At 42.0% G+C, this 24,440-nt stretch overlaps 1 pseudogene across 1 annotated transcript in view; it reads left to right on the forward strand.

Annotated features, from left to right (window-relative positions):
* LOC311238904 overlaps positions 1–24,183 on the forward strand; it is a 78,533-nt pseudogene extending 54,350 nt beyond the window's left edge. The window contains exons 7-10 of the transcript in view: positions 509–631; positions 1,850–1,992; positions 4,202–4,253; positions 24,151–24,183. The product of the transcript in view is annotated as an uncharacterized misc_RNA (transcript). The remainder of the gene's footprint in view (positions 1–508; positions 632–1,849; positions 1,993–4,201; positions 4,254–24,150) is intronic.
* Positions 24,184–24,440: the final 257 nt, after the last annotated feature.

Below are 24,440 nucleotides of genomic sequence, written 5' to 3' on the forward strand. Positions count from 1 at the left end.
GCCTCTACCCCCCCACCGCCCCCATGCCCCCCCCCCCCCCGTGTGAACTACTTGAACAACATCCCATCTGTGTATTTATCATCTTCTCTCCGTGTCTCTTTGGACTCTGATCTGGGACAGTGTTGGGTGTCATCAGCTCAAGAAATCTGCGAGAAATCTTGAAGCATTTTATAATAAAAAAATGTTTGCACCTTTTTGATTCCTTATTCCTAGGGCCCTCAGTGTCAATCAACCTAGTCTATGTGGTCTGAGTGGACCGAGACCGATGAGTCAGCCCATCAGCACATTAATGCTTTCCTTGAGACATGATCAGCACATCTCTGGTCCTTCTGCATTATTGCATACAGTAAGAGAAACCCAAAGAACTCCTGTCCTGCAGGGGTGCATGCGTGAATGTGTGCGTCATTTAATTGTGATGTTTCATGTGTTCATGTGATGTATGACGTCAATTTACTTCCTCTGGAAGACACAACCAGAATCCAATTAACACAATAGACGCGATTGACAGGTGGAGATCGTGGGACAGCTGAGCGGACCAATGGGTGACATGGTCATGGTGGAGGCGGTGGGGGAGGAGCCTGACACGGAGTCTGAGGGGATCTCCGAGCACCAGGAGGAGGAGGTGACAAAGGTGAGCCATCTCTGGGGTTTGGTTCAGAAGATGGACTTTTACAATGTAACATGTCTGGCTGTGTGGCGTTAACTTGTTAGCATTAAAGAATTACAACAGGATAGCTTAGCTTAGCAAAGAGCTACTCAGGCGTTAACCTTGTTAGCATTAAAGAATTACAACAGGATAGCTTAGCTAGCAAAGAGCTACTCAGGCGTTAACTTGTTAGCATTAAAGAATTACAACAGGATAGCTTAGCTTAGCAAAGAGCTACTCAGGCATTAACTTGTTAGCATTACAGAATTACAACAGGATAGCTTAGCTTAGCAAAGAGCTACTCAGGCGTTTACTTGTTAGCATTACAGAATTAACAACAGGATAGCTTAGCTTAGCAAAGAGCTACTCAGGCATTAACTTGTTAGCATTACAGAATTACAACAGGATAGCTTAGCTTAGCAAAGAGCTACTCAGGCGTTTACTTGTTAGCATTACAGAATTACAACAGGATAGCTTAGCTTAGCAAAGAGCTACTCAGACGTTAACTTGTTAGCATTACAGAATTACAACAGGTTAGCGTAGCTTAGCAAAGAGCTACTCAGTCGTTAACTTGTTAGCATTAAATAATTACAACAGGATAGCTTAGCTTAGCAAAGAGCTACTCAGACGTTAACTTGTTAGCATTACAGAATTACAACAGGATAGCTTAGCTTAGCAAAGAGCTACTCAGGCGTTAACTTGTTAGCATTACAGAATTACAACAGGCTAGCGTAGCTTAGCAAAGAGCTACTCAGACGTTAGCTTGTTAGCATTACAGAATTACAACAGGATAGCTTAGCTTAGCAAAGAGCTACTCAGACGTTAGCTTGTTAGCATTAAATAATTACAACAGGATAGCTTAGCTTAACAAAGAGCTACTTAGGCGTTAACTTGTTAGCATTACAGAATTACAACAGGATAGCTTAGCTTAACAAAGAGCTACTTAGGTGTTAACTTGTTAGCATTAAAGAATTACAACAAGATAGCTTAGCTTAGCAAAGAGCTACTCAGGCCTTAACTAGTTAGCATTACATAATTACAACAGGATAGCTTAGCTTAGCAAAGAGCTACTCAGGCGTTAACTTGTTAGCATTAAAGAATTGCAACAGGATAGCTTAGCTTAGCAAAGAGCTACTCAGACGTTAACTTGTTATCATTAAAGAATTATAAGGGTTCATATGAAGTCACTTCCTGTGTCAACAGGTGGAGGAGGTGACCTTGGTCCTGGAGCCTGAGCCTCTGAGGGAGGACCTCACCCCGTCAGGCAGTCTGGGACGTCCCACCGCGGGGCACCTACCTTTCGATATCACGCCCTGCGCCGTGCGCTCCTGGGAGAAGGGACGAAGGTGCAGACGAGGGCGCCGTCATCGTCATGGTTACCAACTGAGACATCGCCGATCAGGGCGTACGGTCAGACCGAGACTGGCAGAACAGGAAATAACTATTCCAATAATCAACCAATCAAGCTATTCTACCCCCCCCCCCCCCCCCCCCCCCCCCCCCATCCAGCATTTACCCACTTTGAGACAGCAACAATGTGTAAAGACTTATTCAAAAAGGAGTAAGTAAGTCTGGGACATTATATGAACTGAAAATGGACTAAAAGATCGTGGCCAATGAGAGATGTGGAAGATCATGTGTCACAATGGATGAACCAATAAGGACAGTTTGAGTCCAACCTTGTGAACTGCCGCAGCTGAGGAAATTTTATTGTTGGACAAAATGGACAAAATGAGGACTGTAAGTTTGAATGGTGGATTGATTAATTCAAAATAGAAAAAGAAAAGGGGGTAGGATTGAAAATACATATACAGTATATTGGGCGACAAACTCGGTGCAATACAAAAAACTCTAAACAACCACTCAGCCATGCATGCTTTTCAACGTGACCAGCCCTGGCATATAACACTATACACATAATAACACTTTCACAATAAAACAATAAACCCATATGTATTTGTATGAATGTAGGGGTGTATGTACTGTATATTATGTATGTATGTTTGTATGAATGTTATGTTTGTGTGTAAAATAATATACTGTATATATTATGGGAAAAAGATTCTTCTCGACACTGTTCTGTGATATCGTATTTTATTGTGTGTAAGCACACACGCGCACACACACACACACACACACACACACACACACACACACACACACACACACACACCACACACACACACACACACACACACACACACACACACACACACACACACACACACACACACACACACACATTTCAGGGTGAACAGGGACTACCATTCTACACTGTATTAGGAGACTACAGTTTCTGAATAAAAAAGAAAAAAAAATTAAGTTGCTTGTTCATAATTTAAATATAAGTTTAAAAAAAAGTATTATATTGGCAAGTGGGGACTTGAAACCTGAAAGACATCTATCTAACTAAGATGACATCTATCTAACTAAAGGAGACATATATCTAACTAAGAGGAGACATCTAACAATAGTCACACATTATTTCTTATTATTATATGCTTTGCTGCAACAAAATAAAGTTGTTGAATTCCAGCTACCAAAATACAAATAGGCCGACATCATTAGGCCTACGACCAAATATTAAATGAAAAGTAAGAAAAAAAACCTACGCACATCACTCCCTTTGGGGGCTGGGTTAGGTAATAATCACAATAAAGACAATAGAACCAGATCAAATGTTCCAGAATAAACGTTTAATTTATAACGTTTCGTCAGGTCCATGAGGAGTAGAACGCTGAAACACGGTCAATGACACGTTTATTCTGGAGTATATGAGAATGCGGGTTCTATTCTCTTAACTAAACATTAGATACAACTTCATTTCTCAATCAAAAAAAGATTCCTAAATCAGAAAATATTTTCACTGGCACAGTGCCTAACTTGGGTCTAAAGATTCAGCACCATGGACAGGTCTGCTAAAAATAATTTATTTGGGGATGACATGACAAACAAATGCAACGACGAAAGATAGTGACAAAAACAAAGGATGCAATGTGTCATGAAAATACAAATTAAGAAAGCTCTATACATTACGAAATAAACAAAATACAATACGAAATAAACGAAATACAAATGGTGAAAAATACTGTTATGTCTAAGAGCTTCCCTCTCCCACAGGTTTATTTTCCCCCTTCCTGATATCTGCCAACAGTGCTGCCACATATCAGGCGAAAATTGCACACGTATGGGCGTGTTTGCGATAGTATATCACCCGCGCAATATCTTTAGTGAATAGTTGGTTCAAGTAATGAATCTCTTTGGGGATGCAATCGTCAGGCGTTTTATGCTAAATGTGCCCTCAGCATAAGGGGTTAAGATCTTCTGACTCACATTGAACTTCCTTCCTAAGCAAGTAGAGGCGTTGCCGTGCCTTCTTCACTACACTGTCTATGTGTGTGTTCCATGTCAAGTCCTCGGATATGTGGACTCCGAGGTACTTGAAATTGTCCACTCTCTCGACCGGTGCCCCGTGGATGCTGAGGGGGCTGTAGTTCCTTTCCTTCCAGACCTCCTGAAGTCCACAATCATCTCTTTGGTTTCGCTGACGTTCAGGGAGAGGCTGTTCTCCCCGGCACCACAGCCCCAGGTTCTCCACCTCTCCCAGGTAGGCCCTCTCGTCGTTTGCAGAGATCAGGCCCACCACAGCTGTGTCGTCAGCCAACTTGATGATTGTGTTGCTGTTATCCTTTGCCACACAGTCATGCCTCCATCCAGGGGCGTAGCTGGGGGGGGGGGGGGGTAGCTTAGGATGATTCTTTTTCTTTTTTTACTAGACATCACTCAGGTGTATTATTGATGCTCTCATTGATACTATGTTTGTTTCTGAAGTGTGTGTGTGTGTGTGTGTGTGTGTGTGTGTGTGTGTGTGTGTGTGTGTGTGTGTGTGTGTGTGTGTGTGTGTGTGTGTGTGTGTGTGTGTGTGTGTGTGTGTGTGTGTGTGTGTGTGTGTGTGTGTGTGTGTGTGTGTGTGTGTGTGTGTGTGTGTGTGTGTGTGTGTGTGTGTGTGTGTGTGTGTGTGTGTGTGTGTGTGTGTGTGTGTGTGAGATATATAGAGAGAGAGGGGGGGCTTTGGTAGACTATTGCATTGGTCCATTCATTGAAGATGAACGCAATGCGACATCCTTTACTAGGCTCACCCACCAACAGTGCAGGTGCTGAACTGCTGATCCGAATGTATAGGTAAAAACCATATTATGCGTTTTTTATCAATAAAAAAATGGCAAAAAGAAATTCTACAAATACATTCTTTCATGGGGCCCAGAATCTGGAGCTACACCCCTGCCTCCATCACTGTTCTCCAGTGTTAATTTTGGCAGCTATTTTAATTTTAGTTTTAGTCAGTCATGTGTCAAATGCTCCTTTTTCGTTTTCATCATATTTAGTCACCTTAATTTATTTTTCGTTTAGTCAGTTTTAGTCAACTACAGGTCTAAGCATTTTAGTCTTAGTCAGTTTTAGTCTCGATTTAGTCTTTTTTGTTTTAGTCTAGATTTAGTCACAGAAAATGCTCCTTTTTCATTTTCATCCTATTTAGTCACCTTCATTTATTTTTCATTTTAGTCTTAGTCGTTTTAGTCAACTACAGGTCTGAGCATTTTAGTCTTAGTCAGTTTTAGTCTCGGTTTTGTCTTTTTTGTTTTTTTTGTAGTCTAGATTTTGTCAGGGGAAAAAGCTTCGTTGACTACCATATTTAGTCATCATTTTCATTGACAAAATGAACACTGCCTGTCAGGAGCCCGACATTGTAGGCTGAGGTGCACGCATTCAGAGCTTCACGGACCGATTTGTTTGGGAAAACTCTAATTGTGGTGGAGGGCACTATTTCTTCTACCACAGTACCAACAATCAATCAATCAAATGTATTTATATAGCACATTTAGACACGACACTTGTCAACCAAAGTGCTTCACAGTAAGTCGCATAGCTAAAAACAAAGAAAAGTGCTGAAGTATAGAATAAACAGAAAATATAACCAACCAACGGATAGACAAGGAAACAAAACAACACGTCAACAGACTTGAAATTGGACCTACGGCTACTTAGGAGACCCTTGTCAGCCGATCTGAGGGCCCTGCCGTTGGTATAGGGGGTGAGGAGGTCTGCTAGGTAAACAGGGGCCTTACCAGTAAGGGCTTTATAAACGAATAGGAGAACCTTGAATTATATTCTATAACGCACCGGGAGCCAGAGTCTAGCACTGTTTCTGTGTAATAATCATTGATATTGTTTGTGCTCCAGTCTGTGCAATTGAGTGCGTCTTGGAGCGTATTCTCTGAGTTCACAGACCATCACTTCACTTCTCGCGTTTCCAGGGGACTTTGTTTATATTTTGGCATGGGAAAGATGGTGTTGTGATCTGATTTACCGAATGGACTAAGTGCCTGTGACTTGTACCCATCCTTGAATTGCGAGTAGCAGTGATCTAATGTACTCTTGCCTCTGGTGGGACAAGTCACATGCTGGTAGAAAATCGGTAAAAATAAATTAAGATGTGCCCTTTTAAAGTCCCCAGCCACTACAATCGCAGCATCTACATTTAGCTGTTTGGAGTTTGTTTACCTCATCGTGAAGCTCTGAAAGTGCTGTCCCAGTGTTTATTTTAGAAGTGGTCCGATAGTCTCTTCACGTTCCCTGGGTCACACTAGTTGTTGTTGCATGAAACACATGCGTCCTCCCTTTGATTTGCTCGACTCTTCTGTTCTGTCCTTGCGGTGAGCGGAGAAGGAGTCGGCAGGCTGGATAGCGTGATCTGGTACCACTGCCGTCCCCCCCCCCACCCCACCTACCCAACCCCCCCCCCCCCCCCCCCTCCACCCCACCTACCCAACCTCCTCCAATGTACAGTTTCTTTGTCAAATGTATATACTCTCTTTTTTAGACTATTTTTGTATCACAAACAGTACTGTATTTGTAAATCTGGTATGTCATAAATGTATAGATGTAGCAGTACTGTCTATCTGTATGTCATGTATGTCATATATGTTACGATGAATTGAAAATGGGGGACCCTGATGTAAACAAGACGAAAGTCTTTCTCTGGTCTGCATCCGCTTAACAATTGTGTGTATTGAGCCTTACTGTATTGTACCCATTCTGCAATCTGTTAATACACTTTTCAATCAATCAATCAATCAATCAACCAAGTCTCAGTGAAACAAAGGACGTTGCAGTCACTGGTGTCCCTTTGGAACTCGATCCTGGCCCTGAAGTCGTCCAGTTTGTCCTGGATGGACTGGACGTCGGCCAGCAGGATGCTGGGGAGCGGTGAGCCCGGGGACGGAGTCGGTTTCGCTCGCCTGTTAATTTCCCCCCCGCCGTTTCTTAGGCCTGGGGCTGAGGTTGCTGTCCTCCACGGCGCTCTGCCTGAGAATCTCTGCCGGCCAGCGTGCGTCAACAAGAGAGAGAGAGCAGTCCAGACAGTGAGTGAACTGTAGTCCAGCGTGCGTCAACAAGAGAGGGACAGCAGTCCAGACGGTCAGTGAACTGTAGTCCAATGTTAAAAAGTGTCTGACGGTCATATATATTAACCATCCTGGACCCTCATTCTAGTCCATTTGATTTGAAGGACTAACTTTTTCTGAGCCTATAATAAGAACCTCAGTTCTTTTTGCATTTAACTGAAGGAAGTTGTTTGTCATCCAATCCTTGACAGCAGTCAGACAGTCAAAGAGGGCAGATCATTTGTCAGATTGTTCGGGCTTGAAAGAGATAATTGGATATCGTCAGCGTAGCAATGATAAGAGACCTCTTTACATTGACTAATGATTACTCCCAGGGGGAGCATGTAAAGTGCAAACAGAATAGGAGCCAGCCACAGAACCCTGGGGCACGCCACAGGACAATGGAGCAGTTTCGGATGTGAAAGTGCCGGCAGACACAGAAAAACTCCTATCTTGGCGATAAGAGGAGAACCAGTCCAGCGCACTCCCAGTGATGCCAGCCCACTGCCTAAGCCTTTCGATCAAAATGCAGTGGTCGACTGTAAGTCCAATAGCACCAGCACAGAACATTTTCCCTCGTCAGATGATCTCATGATGTCATTTGAGACTCTGAGGAGGGCTGTTTCGGTAGAGTGCTTCTGACGGAAACCTATAGTCTAGGGCTTAAGAGGTTAATATGTACAGTGATACAGGTATAAAGACACTATGGTAGTAAGTCATACTGACCAGCAGCGTAACTAGTAAGAGTAGGTAAGGGATATGTTCAGATATATATATAGTATCTACAAATATGTAAAAAGGATTATATGCAGGTATGTACTAGACAGATATACAGTATATACAGCATTATATGGGTTATATGCAGGTGTATAAGTAGGTATGTAGAAAGATTATGTGCAGGTATATTCAGATAGATATGGATATATATATACTGTATATGCGGTAAATGTATACATTTATATATACTGTATATATATAGCATTATTGTATACAAGGGATATGTATATGCAACTAAAATACTATAGTCTGTCAAACCAGTATCTCTCCAGTATCTCTTCAGTATCTCACCAGTGTCTGCCACGGGGCAGGGGGGGAGGGGGTGTTCTCTCCCTCCTGTAGCTGGGAAGTCACCTCGATGTCATCAAACCCCCCCCCCCCCCACCCTGGATGTTATAGGCTCCCGTACTCCACTGCTAAAGACCTACGTTGTTCTTGATTACCGTGATAATCATCTCTCCTCCATCTGCCCTTGTGCGTGCGTGTGTGTGTACGCGCGCGTGTGTGTGTGCGCGCGTGTGTGTGTGTGTGCGTGTGTGTGTGTGTGTGTGTGTGTGTGTGTGTGTGTGTGTGTGTGTGGAGAGAGAGCTGTTGCTTAGGAACCGTATTCCGCAAATGATGGGAACCCAGAGGCTCATAGATACCAGATACTGTAAATGTCCAAACCCCCCCCCCCCCCCCCCCTCCTAATAGACAGTCTCCTCCACACTGTATGTATATATGTCATAAATGTCACTATGAATTGAAAATGGGGTACCCTGATGTAAAACAATTGTGTGTATTGAGCCGTACTGTATTGTACCCATTCTGCAATCTGTTAAATAAAGTTTTCATTCATTCATTCATTCATTCATTCATTCATTCATTCATTCATGAGCTTCATTCATGAGCTTCATTCATGAGCTTCATTCATGAGCTTCATTCATGAGCTTCAGATCACATGCTGCCCGGGAGACGCGATGGGACACTTCAGTGACTGATCTCACCAAATCTTCTCATTGAATTCAGCCGGAAAATACGCATTAAAAAGGTGCCTTACGTCGTTTTGAGAGAGGTTACGTTTGCAGAGCCTGCTACTAGAATGTCATTCTTTGAACATGAGTACGCCTCTATTTTTACTACATACTGCACCTTTAACACGAGTCTATTTTAACTACATACTGCACCTTTAACACGAGTACGCCTCTATTTTTACTACATACTGCACCTTTAACACAAGTCTATTTTAACTACATACTGCACCTTTAACACAAGTCTATTTTAACTACATACTGCACCTTTAACATGAGTCTATTTTAACTACATACTGCACCTTTAACATGAGTCTATTTTAACTACATACTGCACCTTTAACACAAGTCTATTTTAACTACATACTGCACCTTTAACATGAGTCTATTTTAACTACATACTGCACCTTTAACATGAGTCTATTTTAACTACATACTGCACCTTTAACACGAGTACGCCTCTATTTTAACTACATACTGCACCTTTAACATGAGTCTATTTTAACTACATACTGCACCTTTAACATGAGTCTATTTTAACTACATACTGCACCTTTAACATGAGTCTATTTTAACTACATACTGCACCTTTAACATGAGTCTATTTTAATTACATACTGCACCTTTAACAGGAGTCTATTTTAACTACATACTGCACCTTTAACACAAGTGTATTTGAACTACATACTGCACCTTTAACATGAGTCTATTTTAACTACATACTGCACCTTTAACACAAGTCTATTTTAACTACATACTGCACCTTTAACACAAGTCTATTTTAACGTCACTTCAGGTGGATTCTGTTAGTTTGTTACTTTATCAAACTTTATTTCCTACAATATTTATTCATACTTTTATCAAATCTGAGAAAATATTTGACTCTACCAAAAAGATCAATAAATATATACGTCCCCACAGTCATGAGCTCTGAGCTCATCCAGTCAGCTCGTCAAGAGAGAGAGAGAGAGAGAGAGAGAGAGAGAGAGAGAGAGAGAGAGAGAGAGAGAGAGAGAGAGAGAGAGAGAGAGAGAGAGATCTAATTAAGAGAAGGTTCTAATCAATATGCACTGTGTTCTAAATCTGAACGAAATAACATACCTATTCATAATATTGTTCATCAATAATTAAAATTAATGATGTTGAAGTTTCCTTGGTTTTGAACTCTTGGTTGCAATTGTAGTAACTCACTTAGCAGTTTTAAACAGATTTAGAAACCAACCAATTCATCATGATTTGTTTTTAGTTTAAGCCCTGATACATATTTGCATGATTTTATTATCCTGTTAAAACTCATTGGAGAAATACATTTGGTCAAATGTAAATTTTGTAAATTTTTGGGACCGCAGTGGAAATCAGTTGAATAAGTGTTATTTGTAATATTTGTACTAAATCAAAATCTATCAATCAATCAACCATGCCATGTCTCATTCAGGTGTGTTTGTGCATTGTTGTTTAATTTATTTTACAACGGCATTATTTTCAGCCAAAACAAAGTTTCAAGTTTCAAGTTTCTTTAATAGTTGTCATACAGAAGTACAGAATACTTTTATACAAAATGCTTCTTACTGTTGCGCTCCAGAGACTGTGCAAGACAAGATAAGTATGAAATAAAATAACATAGTAAAATTAGAAGTAAAAAAAAATGAGGTCACAGTGTTCAGTTTAGACATATGTACAATGTTCGATGCAGAATAGACGTAGTTACCATACAATATACAATACTGTGCAGTGTACTAATATACAATACTATATAGTGCAAGGCAGAAATGGAGAAATGGGACGAGGTGCAATTTAGGTACAATTCACAGTAGGTGTACGAGTTGTAGTGCAAATCCTTTATCAATAAATATAAAGTGTAGTGTGTTTGTGTGATCTAAAGTGTGGAGAGTGGGTGCTGCAGTGTGTTGTTTGTTTGAGTGAGTGTGTGCGTGTGGGTGTGTGTGCTGTGTGCATTTGATGGTTGTTGCATAGTGATTATTGTTCGTTTAGCAGCCTGATGGCCTGGGGATAGAAGCTTCTTCTGAGTCTTTCTGTGCTCGCCTTAAGACTCCGGTATCGCTTGCCTGACCGCAGCAGTTCAAAGAGGCAGTTGTTCGGGTGGCTTGAGTCCTTAATAATTATCTTAGCCTTCCCCTTGCACCGCTTGTTGTAAATGTTCTGGAGGGTGGGAAGCCCCCCTCCAATTGTGCGTTCGGCTGAACGTGTCACTCTTTGTAGTCTGCTACGGTCTTGTGCAGTGCTATTCCCAAACCAGGAGGTGATGTTGCCGGTCAGGATGCTCTCTATTGTACATGAGTAGAAGTTCCTAAGGATCTTCTGACTGACTTGGAACTTCCTTAGGCGCCTGAGGAAGTAGAGGCGTTGTCGTGCCTTCTTCACAACACTGTCAATGTGTGTGGTCCATGTCAAGTCCTCGGATATGTGGGCTCCGAGGTACTTGAAACTGTTCACTCTCTCAACCGGTGCCCCGTCGATGCTGAGGGGGCTGTAGTCCTTGACCCCCGACCTCCTGAAGTCCACAATCATCTCTTTTGTTTTGCTGACGTTCAGGGAGAGGCAGTTCTCCTGACACCACTGTGACAGGTTCTCTACCTCTTCCAGGTAGGCCCTTTCGTCGTTGGCAGAGATCAGGCCCACCACTACTGTGTCATCAGCAAATTTGATGATGGTGTTGTTGTTCCGCTGTGCTACGCAGTCATGTGTGTACAGGGAGTAGAGGAGGGGGCTCAGAACACAGCCCTGGGGGGCCCCTATGTTGAGCGTGATGGATGAGGAGGTGCAGTTGCCGGCTCTTACCACCTGGGGTCTGCCCGTCAGGAAGTCCAAGACCCACTGGCAGAGGTCATAGTTCAAGCCCAGGTCCCTGAGCTTGGCTATGAGTTTGGAGGGGACTATGGTATTGAATGCTGAGCTGTAGTCGATGAACAGCATTCTCACATAGTTCCCCTGCCTCTTGTCCAGGTGTGATGCTGCTGTGTGCAGCACATGGGCTATGGCGTCCTCCGTGGACCTGTTGGGGCGATATGCAAATTGCAGAGGGTCCAGGTTGATGGGGAGGGAGGAACAGATGTAGCCCTTCACTAGCTTCTCAAAGCACTTCATGGCTATGGAGGTGAGGGCTACAGGGCGGTAGTCGTTGAGGCAAGCGGGCGTAGATTTTTTGGGTACAGGGATGATGGTGGACTTCTTCAGACAGGTGGGGATGACAGCCTGTTCCAAGGACAGGTTGAAGATGTCAGTGAATACCGGGGCCAGTTGGTCGGCACAGACTTTTAGGACGCGGCCGGGGATGCCGTCCGGTCCTGCTGCCTTCCTGATATTCACTTTTTTAAAGATCCGTCTCACCTCATGCTCTGTTACCCTGAACACTGAGTCTCCATCAGCAGACAAAATAGCATACCTTACCTATTCATAATATTATTCATCAATAATTGCAATGTAATTCATCATGATTCGTGAGAGTTGGGGTGCCTTGTCATCATTTGGGTTGTACTCGTGATTTCCAAAAGGGGGCTGATAGAAATCGGCAGGCCCCCAGAACTACCAATCCAGGTTTTTTTGTCGAGACACCATCTCTAGTGGTGTGCCGATTGATGACCTCTCTCTCTCTCTCTCTCTCTCTCTCTCTCTCTCTCTCTCTCTCTCTCTCTCTCTCTCTCTCTCTCTCTCTCTCTCTCTCTCTCTAGCCTTTGCCAAACCAATGGCACTGCAAGGCAGCAGGTTCTTGGTTCCTCCGCCTTCCCATTCCTGGTCCGCCGTTGACCTTGGAGAAGGAGGACAGATTCAGAGGTGCCTTGGGTCAAAACTGTTTGGGAACCTCTGGTCTAGAGACAGGGTTCTGCCAAGGACAGGATCTATTTCCATTTCAATAGCTCCTCCCTCCAGGGTCCTACTGCATCTCAAACCCGTCCTCTTTTCCTCTGATCACAACTCTTTCTTTGAGCTGCTGCAGCCACTTTCCCAGCTACTCTGAATAGTTAGCTATAGACTGAGAGCACATGAGAGTTCACATAGACACACACACACACACACACACACACACACACACACACACACACACACACACACACACACACACACACACACACACACACACACACACACACACACACACACACACACACACACACACACACACACACACACACACACACACACACACACACACACACACACACACACTAGGGGTGTAAAGGTACACGTATCTGTACCGAACCGTTTAAATGTGTACCGTACCGTACCGAAAGAATACAACGGTATGTTAACCACTAACGACCGCCCACCGGGGGCTGTTTTTTTTCACAATCCAATATAATTATTTGAAAAAAATTTACAAGTCATAATTTCAATATAGAATATTCTTTGACAATGGCGGCTGGGTGGCGCAGCAGACATTGCGCTCGTCACCAACGCAAGAGACACCGGGTTCGACTCCGGCTGTCGGCGTTGCCTCCGGCTTGGGCCAGCCGTCATACTAACTCAATTGGCAGAGTTAGCGGGTGGGAAGTCGATGGGTGGTAATCTGGACGTTGTGGACAGCGACTCCTACAGGTCGGTTGGGGGACGCCTGCACAGCAGAGACAGGAAATGGCGGGGGTAGTGTGAGCCTCCCACGCGTTACACCTCGCCAATGAGAGTCCGCGCTGGCAGGTGAAAATATGTGACAGGCTGCCTCCTCGTGTACCGGAGGGGGACACGTGACGCAAGGCTTCTATCCTCCCTACAACCGGCCAGTGGGGGGCATATGCGAGCAACGTTCAATACAGGGGAGGGGAGAATTGGCACAGTGGAATTGGGATGGGAGAAAAATAGAAAAAAGAGGAGAAAAAGTGGATAAAAAAAAAAAAAATTCGTTGACAGCCCTACAAGTACAATTAGTTACTGCACACTACATCACCCCTGAGTGGAACATGGAAAGCCAAACTTTCCCCCTCTGTACCGAAAACCCGTACCGAACCGTGACTTTAAAACCGAGGTACGTACCGTACCGTGGTTTTTGTTTACCGTTACACCCCTAATACACATGCATAGAAATATGTGTAAACAAGCGCAACACACACACACACACACACCTGTGACTGCCCCTCTGCCTGTTTATCCTTAGGAGTGAAGAGATTTCGGGCGGTTAGGTGGCGTAGCGGAGATTGCGTTTGTCACCAACCCCGGAGCCTGTTCGCCTGTTCGAATCCAGCTCACAGCTCCGGGGTTGTCACCAGCTTGGCTGGCCGTTCACACTAATACAATTGGCAGTATTAGAGGGTGGGAGAAGCTGGCGGGGTGGGTCCGGGTCGTTGTAAACAGCGACTCCTACAGTTCGGTCGGGGCGCCTGCTAAGCGCGGATGGGACCTGAGTGGGATAGTGTGATCCTTCCACACGCTACGCCCTCTCGGAGAATATCCGCGCTGCCAGGTGAAAAGAAGCGGTTGATTGGCTGGCCGTGTGTCGGAGGAAGCACGTGATAGCCTCCACTCTCCCAGATGATCTGACTGTGGGGGGTAAGTGCGCAGCGACCAGGAAGGGGATTGGGAATTGGCATAACGACTAACATTGGGATGGGAGAAAATCGGAGGAAAATGGAGGGGGAAAAATATCAATAAAAAAAAAAGAGATTTCCCAAGCGTTCTCCTAACTGATTTAAGAGGCCCCTTGTCTGAGAAAGAGAGAGAGGAGAGAAGAGGGAGGAGAAGAGAGAAGATAGGAGAGGAGAGAGAAGAGGAGAGAGGAGAGGAGAGAGGACAGGGAAGAGAAGAGAGGAGAGAGGAAAGAAGGAGGAAGAGACAATGGGTGAAGGACAGTAAATTATACAAACAGTTCTCAAAAGACTAGAGTCACAAATTCAGTTTTAGAGAGACTGTGAACCAAAACCGACTCCATTCCGTAGTTGCCTAGATACCTCTCCGTACCCTCCCATGGTTTCTCTGACAGAGGCTGCCTTTCTTCCTGCTCTGCGTCTCGGGGGTTCAATCCTGCCAAGAGATACTTATGTGAGAAACTTGATTTATTTTTTAATCCAGCATCTCTGCTGGCATGACGAAAAGCTGAGTCACGTCACGTGACATGTTTATCTGAGGGAATATATATATATATATATCATGTTTCTCTGATGGAATATGTATATATATATATATATATATATATATATATATATATATATATATATATCATGTTTCTCTGAAGGAATATATATAGCAAGTATAGCATAGTGACATAGAATAAGAACTGCACATTGTATAGGAGTGTACATAGGATCCAGTGACTTTACTAAGCTATTTATTAACATGTCTATTTTACCATGTCTATTCTAGTTATCTCATTATTACTATTACTATTGTTTTATTGCACAATCAAAGCGGGCATGGCCAACCGCATGTGATGAATACAACTCTTGAATCTTTTTTTTTTTTTTTAATTTTTTTTATTATTGCAAAACAAAACTTATTAAAAGTCAGTACTCAACACACAATGTATAATGAAACTTTCAGTAAAGGTGGTTAAAATATATGCAAGTACAGAAACAGGATAAAACAAAAATAGTCAATAATAACATTTTAACCGTATACCGTGTATATCCAGCGAAGTTACAATTATATAAATGTTAGTATATAATATACCCCGAATACCTATTTTCTAAAACCCTACACACATATGCTCCAGCTCAAATCCCCCCCTCCCGGACCCCCTCTTGGATAGTACCTCCATTATCCCTCACTCCTAACCAGACATCACCATTATAGGCTAGCTTTTATTCTCTCCACCACTTCTAACCACATTAACATTTTGGATTCATTGAGCCCTAGAATTCTTGCTGTTGATATTTCTTGATATATCACATCAAGATATGTAAGAAACCACACTTTCCGGCACATTTTTTCCGGTTGAAACCAACGTGATGCAATCAGTTTTTTAGCTACTGTGATACCCGATAAAACCAATCTTTTTAGTTGTGGGTTCACTGCAAACTCAAAAACATCATTCAATAGCAATACCGCGGGGTGTACAGGTATATTCCAAAATACGAGTATTGATAATTGTTGGGACACATCTTCCCAGAATGCCTTAACTGGTGGGCAGTCCCAATACATGTGCATAAATGTTCCTTCGTCCCCATTTGTACATTGGGAGCATTTGGAGTCTTGTATAAGCCCCATTTTGCACAGCCTTATAGGAGTCAAGTATGTCCTGTGAATATAGTTCAGATTGATTTGTTGATGATCCGGGTTCCTTGATGTAAGTCGGACATTTGCCCAGGCTCCTTGCCAATCAAAGTCATTTTCCAGGTCTGGTATATCCCTCCTCCAGACATTGTCTAGTTGAAGGGTTTCGTACGAGGACGTCAGTAATTGATAATAAAAACCTGATACAAAACCTCCCAATGTATCTCTGTCATAGAAAAATTTGTGGTATCTGTGGTGTTCAATTGGTATGTGTAATGGAACACCGTGAGATCTCATACAAAGTCGTAACTGTATGTAAAAAAGCCATGTGGACTCGGTGAGGTTAAACTTTATGCATATTTCGACATAACTACAGAGGCCCTTGTTATTAAAAATATCCCCTAATGAGTGTATGCCTCTTTCTTCCCATACAGGGAATATTATAGGTCGTTTTCCCATTAAGAGAGCATTGTTATTGAATATGGGAGTGTGATTATGCCATACTTGATTGTTAGGAAATTTCCTTTGTGTTTCCCGCCATGTCCTGATTGCATGGGTTATTATTGGGCCAAATTCTCGCTCACAATGCTTGATTGAAAGTTTAGTGTATGCTATGTCTTTCAATCTCTGTGGGGCTACTATGTTTTCTTCTAATTTTCTCCAAGATACCAAAGCCTCGGGGTCAAACCATATCTTCTTCAATGGTCTTAATGTGAAGGCATTAAAATATTGTAAAAAATCTGGGACTGCCATGCCACCGTCTGCTTTACTTCTCTGTGCGGTGGATCTTTTTATGCGAGGTGGTTTGTTATTCCAAATAAATTTGTATGTGGAGGTTTGTAATCTTTTCCAGTAGCCCTCTGGAGGAGGTAACGGAAGCATTGAGCTGAAGAAATTGATTCTTGGTAATACATCCATCTTAACTATTGATACCCTTGCCTGTACTGAGTTTTTAAGTTTTGCCCACCTGTCCAGGTCGTCCTTGATTTTGTTCTGTATTTTTGTGTAATTGTGCTTCACCGTTTGTCTTATGGTGGGGAATATTTCCACTCCCAAGCATCTGAAATGTTTTACCATCGGTATCGCACCTGGGAGGGTTATATCTTTTTTTGCAGGGGTGTTAAGTGGAAGGAAAGCGGACTTCGGCCAATTTATCTTAAATCCCGATAAATCACCAAAGTTCTCAATCAACTTGAGCAGATGAGGCAATGTGGTGTTGGGGTTTTGCATGAACAATATTACGTCGTCCGCATATAAACTAATTTTTTGTTGTGTGCCCTTGATTACGATTGGTTCTATGGATTGGGATTGTCTTATATATTGTGCTAAAGGCTCTAATGATAAATTGAATAGTCCGGGACTAAGAGGGCAACCCTGTCTGGCAGAGCGTGATACCGGAAAGATTTTGGAGATGATTGTGCCTGTTGTAATCATGGCCGATGGGTCCTTGTATAGTACTTTAATCATATCAATGAAACCTTTTCCTAACCCCATCCTTTCCAATACTGCCCATAGAAACGACCATTCCAACCTGTCAAATGCTTTCATAGCATCCAGGGATAGTATCGCCTTAGGTGTGATGTCCTCTTTGTCTGTATCTAGTACGTGCAGTATTCGCCTTATGTTATCATTGATCAGGCGACCTTTTATGAAGCCTGTTTGGTCCGTATGAACTAAAGACGTCATATGCTTTTGCAATCTGATGGCTAATATCTTAGAGTACAGTTTGACATCGGTTCCGAGGAGGCTTAAAGGACGGTAACTACCGCATTCAGTGGGGTCTTTGTCTTTTTTGTGAAGAACTGAAATGAGTGCGGTATTTTGGTGTTCAATGAAGCTTCCCTCTTTGACTGAGTATAAGATCATATTTAGTAATAAGGGTCCAAATATGTCCCAGCAAGAAATGTACATTTCTGATGGGATACCGTCAATTCCCGGAGCTTTGCCGTTTTTCATTCCGGATATGGCCTTCTTGAGTTCTTCTAATGTGATCGGTACTTCTAACTGTTTAGCGTCTTCATCCGTAAGTTTAGGGAGAGTAATTTGATTAAGATATGTGTCTAATTTGTCTTGATCAAAGGTCGTTTCTGAGTTATATAAATCGGAGTAGAATTCTTTGAATGTATCGTTTATTATTTTGGGTTCTGTTACTAGAGCTTGTTGTTTCCTAATGGCAGTTATATCTGCAAATTTTGCATTAATTCTTAGTCGCATGGCTAATAGGTGACTAGGTTTAGAACCTTGGAAGTACTGCTGTTGTCTAGTGCTGCGTATTTGCAATTCCGATTTTTGTCTGTACATTGCTTTGATCTCGGTCTTTAGAATGTTAACTTGGTTATCTAGTCTAGTAGAGTTGTTGTATTTTAAAGAATTAAAAAGCGTTGAGTAAAGCGTTTCCATTTCAGACAGTTTTGTGTTTTGATTTTTGCGCAATATGGAGGTAAATCTATCCGAGAAATCCTTGATCATACTCTTTACCGACATCCATAATATTCTGGGATCTTGCACCGAGTTAGCATTATCTTGTAGGAATACTGTGAGAGCTTCTTTAATTTGTGTAATGAATTCCTTGTTGTTAAGCAGCATCGAATTAAAACGCCATCTTGGGGCCCGGGTAGATAATGTACCAAATGTTGCTTTCAGGATTAAGTAGCAGTGATCTGATAGCGCATTGGGTGTCATTTCCACTTCGTATTTATCAAATATTCTCGGGGATGCAAAGACGTAATCAATTCTGGATAGTGTGTTGTGTCTCGCCGAACGACAGGAGTACTTGCGGGTCATGGGGTTAAGTGAACGCCATAAATCAGTTACTCCTGTTGATTTCGACCAATCTTTTAATGCTTTAGATGAATTCTTTTGTTCGCTGGAGAAGGAAAGGTAAGTTTTGTCCATCCTTGGGTTCCAAATGGCATTAAAATCCGCACCTATTATGTATGAGTACTCGGGATGGTTTAACATTTCTCCTGTTAGTGAAGTGAAGAAACCCACTTCGTACAAATTCGGGGCATATACCGCTGCCAATGCAATTTTCCTGTTATTGTGTATAATCCTAGCTATAGTTATGCGCCCCTCAGCATCCGACCATACCCCTTTCAATTCGATATTTAATTTGCGTCTGACGACTATGGCTACCCCTCTAGTTCTCGTAGCAAAAGAAGAGTGACCAATATTATGGTATATGTTATCCGCTAACGTATTTATGTCTCCCTCTAAAATGTGCGTTTCGCTTAATAGTGCCACGTCCACATGTTCTTTTTTCATCAGTGTAAGCACGCTTTTGCGCTTGTGTTGTTTGTTTATCCCACCGGTGTTCCATACCATTATATTCAAACTAGCCATAGTCTATGCATGTTTTCGTGTAGTTTTTGGTAATGTTTCTGGAGTATGAAGCTACAATAGATGCACATCCAATTAATGAGGTCCCGTTGAGAGCTGAGCTTAAAAACATATATATATACAAATAAAAATCCCCTATTTTCCCCTCTCCCAGAAAGTCGAACATGCCTGTGTTCCAAGAACACATCCTCCGCGATTGACTTTCTCCCATGATCCACCGGATTGCCCAACCTGAGCATTGTAATCCTAATTTTCCTATGCTCATTGCCATAGGATCTAACATTTCCATTCTATTGCAATAGAATGTCGCTTTTGGTCTTGCACCTTCCCTTACTGTAATGAAGTATTGTGATAAATAACCTAAAGATAAAAATAAAAAATAAAATAAAAAGAGAATAAACCTTTATCGACATATTCCTTTGAACCCTCCACCAACGTGTGGGGGAAAAAAAAAAAAGGAAAAGATTGTAGATCAGTATTGACACCTTAATGTGAAGAACATTGGAAAAGAATAATGTAAGTTACAATATATTTAAAAAATATATAGTAATATTGACACCTTAATGTGAAGAACATTGGAAAAGAACAATGTAAGTTAAATTATATTTAAAAAATATAGGGTGATGAGAAGAAAAAATTTAATAAAATAAAAATCAATGGAAAGATATAGATAAGGAATAAGAGATAAATAATTATCAACATGGAGAAGCCACTAGAACCGATTTAACTGATTAGATAAGATAGAAAAGCAGCGCCTTTTAGCGCTTCAATGTGCCTTTAATGGAGTGATTACTTAAATTGTTAGAATAACCTTGCTGTGCTCATACGTTTATGTGTGGATAATTTTAAAGTATTATTAAGGGCTGATTGCACTTCATTTAATTTATTATATGCTATGTGTATGCACACCGAATGTTATTGTTAGAGTTGTATGCTTCGTTGTCATGGTGCCTTATATTCTAGAAGGTTGTAGAATATACTAGTGCCTAGACTATTTTACATTCCAGAATGATCTAAGAGACCCAGGGCATTTGAGCGATAAACCCAGAATATTCCAGATAGATCTTTTTGCATTGATATTTATTTGTCCCCTCAGAGACCAGAGACTGAAATTATAATGTATTATGAATCGTATTATACACAGTACACATTGTTATAGACGACTTGCATATCGTTTGCTACTTTGATGCACACAACAATGTTATTCCAACACTGGTGGAATGACCTCATTGATGAACACAATAAAGTCATTCCAACACTGGTATATATTTAGAGAGAGGCTTAACTGATTCCGGCATTTCCGTCATGCTTTGGGTTATTTGCTGCATTTTGAATCAGGAAATCCTCAGCATCAAAGGGTGTAAATGGACCTGACCTGCGGCCGTTATTGTCCAAGAATGATAACAGCGCCGGATATGCTAGCCTTGGCTTGTGGCCGGCTATGTACAGCTTTTGCATCACAACTTTGTATGGTTGACGTCGGATGATGGCCTCTCTGCTCAAATCTTCGTAGATAAATATTGGTTTATCACCATACTTCAGCTTCCCACGTTGGTTGCGAGCATATTTGATGATTTCATCCCTTGTTGTAGTTTTCCGCAGAGTGACAATGATGACTCTCGGCCCGTTGATATTTTGCCCCTGGGAACCAATTCTGTAAACTTGTTCCACTTCTGGCACTTTGTTTGGGTCGGAGTTATTCAAAATCGTTGATAACTCGTTTGGAAAGTTGATGTCATCGCAGTTCACTGATTCATCAAGCCCCACAATGCGGATGTTATTCCGCCTGTGGTAACGATGGGTTTCTAGTTGCCTCTCCATCACTTCGTTTTTAAGCAATTTTATTTCCCTCCGGTATTCATCTTTAACTTTTTCCATCTCTTCTCCCATCTCTGTCATGATACCTTCGTTCGTCTTGACTGCTTTTGTGTTTTCTGTCACCGAAATCTCCACTGTCGTGATTCGCTCTGACTGTGCATCGAACGCTTTCTTGACTTCTTCTAATTTCTCATCGATGTGATCGAATTTAGCCTCGATGCGATCGAATTTAGCCTCGACGTTTGCCTCGAGCGCCTTGATGTGTGTAATCTGCAGGTTAGACTGTTCTACCATCTGTTCTTTCATCAGGTTAGACTGTTCTACCATCTGTTCTTTCATCAGGTTAGACTGTTCTAACTGTTCTTTCATCAGGTTAGACTGTTCTACCATCAGGTTAGACAGTGTGTTGAAATCGGGTGGATTTCTGCTTTCTTCAGTTGACGGCATATGGTAGATAGATGCAGTGACGTTGGAATCCATAAATCTGGCTGCTCTCCCTCTCACGGAGCTTGAATCTGTACCTTCTTTTATGTTGGTCTCTATTGACTCTCTTTCGGGGACCGTAATCGATGATCCCGGTACGTTGTCCTCTTCCTTCTCCTCCTCGGAGCTTGTCGCCGTCGGCTCAGAACCAGCGACGGTTAGGACGCGTCTATCTCGTTTTTTTACGTCCTGCGCCGTTGAAGTTGCCGTAGTTATTTTCTCTGCCTTCTTTCCACCTTTAACCATATTGTCTTTTGATATGGTTAGTAGAGGGTCTTAACAATACATACGATGTGGTCTATTCTCTTTCTTTACTGTCCAAATAATGTTTTTAAACGAAATTAGCGTTAGTGGGAGCGGAGCAATTGCAAAATGCGTGTGCTACATGTTGTAGCGTAACCGGAAGTCAATGCATCTTGTATATATACTGTGATTTAACAGAATTGTCATAAAGGACACAGTGTTGGGTATCATATCTATCATAAAGGACACAGTGTATCATATATATCATAAAGAACACTGTGTATCATATCTGTCATAAAGGACACAGTGTATCATATCTATCATAAAGGACACAGTGTATCATATCTGTCATAAAGGACACAGTGTATCATATCTATCATAAAGAACACAGTGTATCATATCTGTCATAAAGGACACAGTGTATCATATCTATCATAAAGGACACAGTGTATCATATCTGTCATAAAGGACACAGTGTATCATATCTATCATAAAGGACACAGTGTATCATATCTATCATAAAGGACACAGTGTATCATATCTGTCATAAAGGACACAGTGTATCATATCTATCATAAAGGACACAGTGTATCATATCTATCATAAAGGACACAGTGTATCATATCTGTCATAAAGAACACAGTGTATCATATCTGTCATAAAGAACACAGTGTATCATATCTGTCATAAAGGACACAGTGTATCATATCTGTCATAAAGGACACAGTACTGTGGTGGGTATCATACCTGTCACCAGTAATACATCTGAGGCAGAGCGATTAAAGAGTTTATAAGAGTTGAAGCCACAGAATGTCTATACATCACATCACCATAGTCCAAAGTGTATAAGAAAACAGCTTCAACAATCCTCTTTCTACTAATCACGGGAAACCTGGATCTATGTCTGTGCAGGAAGCCAGTGGAAGTGGAAGAATATCCACATGGAACTTAAATGAAGATGTCTCATCAAGCCACAAGATATTTATACTCAGTGACTCAATGTTAGAACCTGGGTGACGAGTCAAGAAGACACAGCAACACCTCTTCCACCTCGGGCCTTTTTTAGAGAGAGTCATGATGTAAATGGTATATGTATTATTTATATATTTATAAAGACAGTTGATCTTTGCAGTCTGGAATGATTGTGCATATTGTACTGTGTGTGATGACTGAATACAACTACTAATATACTACTGTACTATCTACTATTACATCTTCTAACAAACACGTCCCAGTTCTACAGTTAATGGACACCTGCATGTTACCTGTCCAACCTGTGTGTCCAAGTGTCCCTTATCTCTGGGTGTGAGCGGACAAGGGAGGGGTGACACAGTGGGTGAGAGGCCGTGTTTATTCAAGATAAGGGTTGACCACAAGGTACACAGCTGCATTGCACGCCTACACCTGGCCGCAAGCATAGAGCTGATACATACATCACTGTTGTTTCAATAGAATAGAATAGAATAGAATAGAATAGAATAGAATACGGGGCGCCAGGGTGGGGCACCACGTAACGCACTGTAGTGCAACGCGGACGTCCCGGGTTCGACTCCCGGACCCGGCGACCTTTGCCGCATGTCCTCCCCTCTATATCTTCTCCCATACTTCCTCTCTGCCGGGTCTGTCCAATAAAGCAATAAAAATGCCAAAAAAATATCTAAATTTCTTTTTTTATAAAAAATAATAGAATAGAAGAGAAATTCTTGAATCATCCCGAGGGAAATGTGGCACTACAAATCGCTCACGGTAAACATTTAGTTAGACAAAACAATTAGTCACGATTAAGAATAAAAAATAAGCCCAAGAATAAAGTATAAAATATGCCTAAGAATAAAATAATAATAATAAAATACGGTCCGGGATTTACATTTCCTATGTTATGTATATACATTCTAATATAAAATGTACAGTAAAAATATACAGAAATCTACAGTAAGTGTAATATTGAACAATGTTGTTTTAAAAGTAAAAGTCCAGGAAGATGGTAATTGTCACCCTGTGCTCAGTGATGCAGTGAGGCACAGTGATGCGTTATAAAGTCTGATGGCTGTCGGAATGAAGACAGACAGATGAAGACAGACAGACAGACAGACAGACAGACAGACACACACACTACTACTACTACTAGGTTGTCCTCGGATGCATCCGTCTACCTCGCCGGTACTTTGAGTACGTCCACGTACGTTAATGTGGGACGTCCTCGTGATCGATGCTCGTGTGTTTGCTCCCACAGCACAAGTTTGACCCGCCACTGGACAGCTCTTGACCTGCCAGCCTCATTCTCCTGACTGCTATACTTTCTCACTCACACTTAACACTGTGAGCAGTGTGCAGGTGATGAGGGTAGAGGAGGGTAGAGGGAGGGAGGGAGGGAGGGTGTGGCCAACCTGAGAGAGAGAGAGAGAGAGAGAGAGAGAGAGAGAGAGAGAGAGAGAGAGAGAGAGAGAGAGAGAGAGAGAGAGAGAGAGAGAGAGGGAGGCGTGAGGACAGACACAGCCTGCAGAACAGATACAGAGAGCATAA

This window comes from Notolepis coatsorum (assembly GCF_963971535.1).
Source record: "Notolepis coatsorum genome assembly, chromosome: 13".
Lineage (NCBI taxonomy): Eukaryota > Metazoa > Chordata > Actinopteri > Aulopiformes > Paralepididae > Notolepis > Notolepis coatsorum.